Source organism: Salvelinus sp. IW2-2015, linkage group LG17, assembly GCF_002910315.2.
Source record: "Salvelinus sp. IW2-2015 linkage group LG17, ASM291031v2, whole genome shotgun sequence".
Classification (NCBI taxonomy): domain Eukaryota; kingdom Metazoa; phylum Chordata; class Actinopteri; order Salmoniformes; family Salmonidae; genus Salvelinus; species Salvelinus sp. IW2-2015.
Window position 1 is genome coordinate 976,571 of NC_036857.1, and position 7,380 is coordinate 983,950.

Consider the following 7,380-nt stretch of genomic DNA (forward strand, 5'->3'; position numbering starts at 1 on the left):
ATATACAGGTGTAATATACAGGTCTGATATACAGGTCTGAAATGACCTGAGAATAGGCATAGAGTCAGTGCAGGTAGTCAGTGGGAGAGAGGAAGGGCATTGGTAGTTATCTATTCAACAGTGTTATGCTCTCCAACCGTCTTATGGCCTGGGGAAAGAAGCTACAATGAACAAAAATATCAACGCAACATGTAAAATGTTGGTCCCATGTTTCATGAGCTGAAATAAAAGATCCCAGAAATGTTCCATACCATATGCACAAAAAGCTTACTTCTCTCAAATTTGTTAACATCCATGTTAGTGAGCATTTCTCCTTTGCCAAGATAATCCATCCACCTGACAGGTGTGACCTATCAAGAAGCTGATTAAACAGCATGATCATTACATCATTGTGCTGGGGACAATAAAAGGCCACTCTAAAATGTGCAGTTTTGTCACACAACACAATGCCACAGATGTCTCATGTTGAGGGAGCGTGCAATTGGCATGCTGACTGCAGGGATGTCCACCAGAGCTGTTGGCAAAGAGTTTCACGTTCATTTCTCTTCCATAAACTGCCTCCAAAGTCGTTTTAGAGAATTTGGCAGTACGTCCAACCGGCCTCACATCCGCAGACCACGTGTATGGCGTCGTGTGGGAGAGCGGTTTGCTGATGTCAACATTGTGAACAGTGCCCCATGGTGGCGGTGGGGTTATGCTATGGGCAAGCAGACACTACAAACGACGAACACAATTGCATTTTATCGATTGGCAATTTGAATGTTCAAAAATACTGCGACGGGATTCTGAGGCCCATTTTTATCATTAAAAAAAAGTTATCTGTGAACAACAGATGCATATCTATATTCCCAGTTGTGTGAAATCCATAGATTAGAGCCACATGCATTTATTTAAATTGACTGATTTCCTCATATGATCTGTAAGTCGGTAAAATGGTTGGAATTGTTGCCTGTTGGTCCACGACTCGCTGCTCCGGTACCGCCTGCCGTACAGGAGCAGATAGAACAGTCCATGGCTCAGGTGGCTGGAGTCCTTGGCAGTTTTTCGGGCATAAATGTCTTGGATGGCCGTCTGCACCACCCTCTGTAGGTCCTTGCGGTTGCAGACGAAGTAGTTGCCATACCAGGCGATACAACCAGTCAGGATGCTCTCGACGGTACACCTTTTTTTTTTCAATTTTCTAATGGCATTGCCTGTACGAACTGGTACAACCCTGTAGAAGTTCCTGGAGGAGTCATGCAAAATTCTTCAGTCTCCGAAGGGGAAAAGAGGCACTGTACTGTTTTATTGTCATGCAATAAAATGCAAAAATTACTTAAAATCATACAATGTGATTTTCTGGATTTTTTGTTTTAGATTCCGTTCTCACAGTTGAAGTGTACCTATGATAATTATTAAGACCTCTACATGCTGTGTGAAGTAGGAAAACTGCAAAATCGGCAGTGTATCAAATACTTGTTCTCCCCACTGTATATCTAAAATGGCAAAACATTGTATGTACATCAGAATTGACTATGAATGAATTCAGGGTTGGTGTTTGATGGGATCTAAAGTAGAGTCATTAACAATACTTGTCTAGGGTTTTTAAAAACAGACAGTAATTGTTTGCTTTACTAACCATTTAGAGAAAGAAGAGGGGACACCTGTACAACTGAAATGCATTCAACTGAAATGTGTCTTCCAGACAATGATATGGTAAAAAAAAATATTGCACAGTTCTTTTATATACTATACTGCAACAGATACAAACCTGGTCACGGACACATTTTAACGGACACATTTTAAAACGGAACAATAGCGATTCCATGTCAAGTGTTAATATACATTACACTGTATCTTGAAAATCAAATTACATTTGAATAATAAATAAWGACCAGTCACACGAGAACAGGCTCGTTATTTGTGAAATCATGTCAACTTGTCTTTTACAATTGAAGCACCATGCAATGGCTCAGACATTCTTCCTGCTAGGTTTGGAACAGAACTGAAGGTGTTATGAATTGTTCAGTAGGAAGGTTAAGCCCAAACAATAACTACAGGTGTCAAACTGGTACAAAGAACTGAAGGTGTCATGAATTGTTCTGTAGGAAGGTTAAGCCCAAACAATAACTACAGGTGTCAAACTGGTACAATGAACAGAAGAAAAATGTTTTTATTTTCCACCATAAAACAATGCAGTTGTTTAATAGAGCAATTCATTTGAAACACTGTGGATGAAGCTAAATGACTATTTTAAGCTGTACTGAAGTTATGACCACATCATTTGCCACTAGATGTACTCTTTAACCGCAGAAATAGATCTTGATGACAGCTCATTGCAGTTATAACTGATCATCGGTCACGCGTTACTTTCATGTTGACTGGGAAATTCACGAGGGGCTTTGAGAAGCGGGCTGCAAACATATGGCTCAAAAATCTACATTTCCTTGTAATCCCTTRACAAATATAATTTCCAAATAAAAAGTTGACAATGCTGAATCCAAAGCATTGCAAGCGCCAGCTGAGCGACCAGGGTTGTAAAATCCCAGTAACTTTCCTCGAATTTCCCAGAAATAAACAAGAAATCCATAATCCTCCAACCTGGATAACATGGGACATTTAAGGAAAGTTACCAGAATATTGCAACCCTGTGAGCCACAAATGACAATGTTTCTGTATTTTCTTCCTCTTCATGTGTAATCAAAGTTAGCATTCCCCTCGTCAGGACATACAGTGGTGTACAACTGTACAAGCCCCAACCGAGTCAATGGAAGGTGTTTCTAGTCTCAACACGTGCTTTTTAACATGACTTATAAAGGCAAGAGATGCATTAAAAACACAAAGACTTAAGCTTTTTATTGGCAGTGGAAAATAAGTTTCAGTATTTTATTGAAAGTAATCCATAAATAATACTGTGATAAAATAGTTAAGTACTCAGACTGTACATCATTTTGTTACCAGAGCAGGAGAATACAAATAGGGAAAACTGGAGATAAAAAAAAAAAAWCAGCATTTGCATTGTGCATTATAAAATGACTAAATCACAAAGGGAATAACACAACTAATGTAGGGTGGAAAGGAAGTCTTCGCTTCCGTGACATTATCTGTCTTGAAAAAGTATTGCCACAGCAACCTGTGTTAAAACACTCAGAAACAGCTTTAAAAAATGGCAACTTCTAAAAATCAAACGGAGAAAGCAACAAACACGACGGGGGTGACGAATAAATAAGACAGCCAGCGAAAGGAGGTACGAAAAACCCCATCAGGCTTGATTAGAAGWCTCCGTAGTATAAAGTGTTGGTTAAAGGTTTGTGGGTGGATCGCTCCGCCTCGGGTGAGTAGCTAGTCGCTGGGATCAGTTTAGGCCACAGTGGACTTGGTCCGTCGATAGTAGAGCCGCCACGCTTTCGGCTCAGGTACACGCGAGTTGATCTTCACAGGCCTATGTGTAGCGGCTCCAGGGAGAGGCAGGGAAATAGGAGGGATGGAGGACGAAGCGGCGGAAAGGCCTGGTCATCAACGCAGCATCTCGGAGAGCTCTTGGGTGCATTGTGCGAAGGTTGACTGGTAGTAGTTGGAGATCCTACACAGTGGAACGGTCTCTTACCAAGCGATGCATCTGAAAAACAGCCCTGGTCTTCACTACTGTTTATGGCTTTTGTTTCAGTCTTTCTACAGGTTTGGTTTCACAGGAAGAAGAACAAAGGAAAGAGAGTTGTTTCACGTGTCACCCGTCGTCACAGTTACCTAGGGCCTCGTGGCTACGGTCCGCCCGGTGCTAGCGACCACAGCGGTGTAGCAGTTTGTGAAACAATGTCAGTCAGAACCCCAGCAATATTCTGATATTCACATATCCTCATTGTCCTATAAGAGCTGCATTTACAAATAATCACCATGGATACGCTTGAAGATAACGAGAGGTGAGGGATAAGGGAATGGGGTCCATTCAGTTAGAAAGTCACTTATTAAAGTCACTTGATCATCAGTTCAATGATTAAAAAACAACAGGGACAGAGAAATAAAAACATACTTCTGTTGTCAATACAAGATCAGGAATATATATTTATTATATAAAAATGATTAGATAATGTCTGTCGATATAATAATACAAACTCCAGACGTGTGTAAAAACATTCAGTTACATCTGAGAGGTAACCTCGATAAGACGCCCGTGTGGAACGCAGGAAAAGAGAGGGATATTTCCATCAGGTGCGAGAGAGGGCTGAAGTATAAGTCAGATAGATATACATAACACTAAAAACATTGAAATGTCCCACCAGCTCGCCTAACATAAATAGAACATAAAGATTTGATACATCTAGGACATGGGCCCTCCTAGTACTGAGATTGTGACTCTGGTTGCTAGTTATTTTATCTCTGCGCGATAACAATAAAACTCTGTGCGAAGTGTCCTTGCATGGGTCAGCAGCTGCTCCGTGATGGGTGGAAACTCACCCACCCTCATCCTCCAACCAGCAGTCACCTATAGAAATAATGAGGATCAACTAAGAGAAGAGTAGAGAGAGACAGGAGGTAGAGAGAGAGGTAGAGAGAAGCAGACAGAAAGAGAGAGAGAACAGAGAGGTACGACAGAGACAGACAGAAAGAGAGAGAGCAGCACGAGATGGATAGACTAGAGACAGACAGAAGAGAGAGAGAGAGACAGAGAGGTAGACAGAGACAGACAGAAACGAGAAGAGAGAGACAGAGAGGTAGACAGAGACAGACAGAAAGAGAGAGAGAGACACGAGAGGTAGACAGAGACAGACAGAAAGAGAGAGAGAGCACAGAGAGGTAGACAGAGACAGACAGAAAGTAAGAGAGCAGAGACGTAGACAGACAGACAGGATGCCAGACAGCAGAGAGACAGACGGAGAGTAAGCAGAGAAGGCAGAGTTAAGACAAGAAAGAGACAGACAGAAAGAAGAGAGAGACAGAGACGAGACAGGGACAACAGAAGAAGAGAGAGACAGAGAGAGTAGACAGAGACAGACAGAAAGATGAGAGAGAGACAGAGAGTAGACAGAGACAGACAAAAGAGAGAGAGAGACAGAGAGCAGATAGGAGAGAAGAGAGGTACGGACAGAATAAAAGGAAAGACGCAGCAGAGAAGAGACAGAAAGGAGAGAAAGAGAGAGGAGGAGCGTAGACATGCGTTAATATAGCCAAGAAGCAGAGGCACAAGAAGCTGCTGAACAGAGACATCCACTGTGAAGTGTGTGTGTGTGTGTGTGTGTGTGTGTGTGGTGTGTGTGTGTGTGTGCTGTGTGTGTGTGTCAACTTACTGTGTTGTGTTAGCAGGAGTATGTCTGACTGTGGCAGTGTCCAGCCTCTGTATTGCAGACTGACTCCTGCATCCCACAGCAAAACCACATGCAGAAACATGCTGTTAGTTAGTCACTCACAATCTCCAGCATAACACACCACACACCACTAAAGCAGGGAAAACACTCAACCATTGTTGAAAAGCATATTGTTGTATAGGTCTCCTTAACTTTTCCCGTAAAAAGACAGAGATAAAGCCGCAGCAATGCCATGCCTAATAACACACAGGACGCCACAATGAGCCCTCATTCCCATGGACCAACCCCCTTGTCCTACCGTCCATGGGGCTCCTTTTTGGCTGGCATGCGGAGGGGGACGCTGCGTTGCTATTGGTCAGTTCGAAGTTGGCGGGCAGGGTGTCGGCTGAGCCCGGGGACGTCCCCCGTGCTGTCGTCTCTGGGACGGTAACTCTTTCCTCCAGGAGGGGGCGCGCCGGAAGTTGTTATCATGCCTCCCTCGCGGAAGAAGATTTCAGAAGAGAGAGGAAGCAGGAAGGAATAAGGTATGTGAGTATACATGGAGGAGTGCGCTTTAGAAAGTGTGTGGTGAGTGGTGCAACGCTGTAGAATGGTGTGTGTGTGACGTGTGAGTGAGTGGCTTCAGAAAGTGTGTGTTGGTCCATCTATACTGTGTGCGTCTCAACTCTCATCCAGTCTCCTCTCTGTACCGTCGATGGCCAGTAGACTTGTTGTACCACCTCTCCAGAGTGGCTCTCCCGTACATACACATTGAAGGAGGAGAGACAGAACAGATCCACGACAAATGAGTGTGTCTTCTCTCTCTCGGAGCAGGGAGACAAGAGTTGACGTGCTCCAGCTGCGGAGCGTGTCTTGACTGCCAGGGTGGCTTCCCACAGCCACCCCCAATGCTGGTAGTGTGTGTGATGGTGTACCCTGGTGTGTTCTGGGTCGGGGGATCTGCAGACCAGCAGGGCCGGGTGGTTGCACAGCCACCCACCGAGATGCTGTTAGTGTGTTCGTCACCATGATATCGTTCTCGGCGTAGGGATCTGCCAGCCGCAGGGGCGCAGGGGTCCACAGCCACCACCAATGCTGGTAGTCAGGTGGTGTGTGTGTGTGTACCCTGTGATATTCCTGGTGGGGATCTGCCGCAGCAGGACAGGGCGTTGTGGTCGAAGGTCGTTCGATTCCAAGGCCACGGCAGGGCTCGTGCCACGCCGCTCTCCCAGCAGGTCTTACTGTACTCCTTGCAGCCCCCATCGCCTGTGCACCCAGCTCTGATCACAGCGCTCGTCTGCTCCACACCCGCACGTTTTCTCGCTTCAGGGTAGCACATCATGGCTAACCGCTCAGCTTGGATCACCAGAATACTCGTTTTGCGGCGGACGCTGATCAGGGAACACACTCCCAATAGAGGACAGGTCCCAACAATCGAACTCCTCCTCCTGTAAAAAAAAGAATAACAAATCACGCGAAGTGGACTGCAGACATTAATTTGACCATTTTTTGTTCAGCCTGCCCCCTCTCCCTGCAGCTCCCCCCCAGTGTAGTAGAGCTGGGGATACTATTCCTCTATGTAATTAAGAAAAACCACCTTGACACTGATCAGGGGCAAATTAAAATCCGGAGGCAAAACTGTCCTCAAAGAAATCCACTGTCCAAACAAACCATATACTTTCTAAGTGTGATACTGTCCATGGGCCGCAGATACGAAGGTAAATATACGCACACTTCAGCATTTCTCCCATTAGCCGTTATTTAGTTAGCATTGCTGACACTTCAGATTCTCCCAGTCCAGCGTTATTTAGCCTTCGCACTGTTGCTGGACACCTTCAGATTCTCACCATCAGCCGATTGATTCGGTTATGCGTTGCTCGACCACCTCAGATTCTCCCCATGCGTTATCTAGGCTTAGGCGTTGCTCCATGCCTCATGCATCTCTCCCGATTGTGTTATCTTAGCCGTTTAGCGTTGATGACACTTCAGACTTCTCCCATTCGGCTGTACTGTACGCCGCCTTAGCGCTCGCGGTTTGACACTTCAGCGACTCTTCCCATAGCGGTTTACTTCCATGCCGCTCTAGCCGTTGCATGCGACACTTCCAGCACCGAATTCT

The 7,380-nt window shown here is 45.0% G+C and overlaps 1 long non-coding RNA gene across 1 annotated transcript; it reads right to left on the reverse strand.

Moving 5' to 3' along the window:
* Window positions 1-2,127: 2,127 nt before the first annotated feature.
* LOC139029018 (uncharacterized) lies at window positions 2,128-5,334 on the reverse strand. Its single transcript, XR_011481229.1, has 2 exons — window positions 5,265-5,334; window positions 2,128-4,484 (listed from the first exon to the last, which is right to left on the reverse strand). It is a non-coding gene; the product is annotated as an uncharacterized lncRNA (long non-coding RNA).
* Window positions 5,335-7,380: the final 2,046 nt, after the last annotated feature.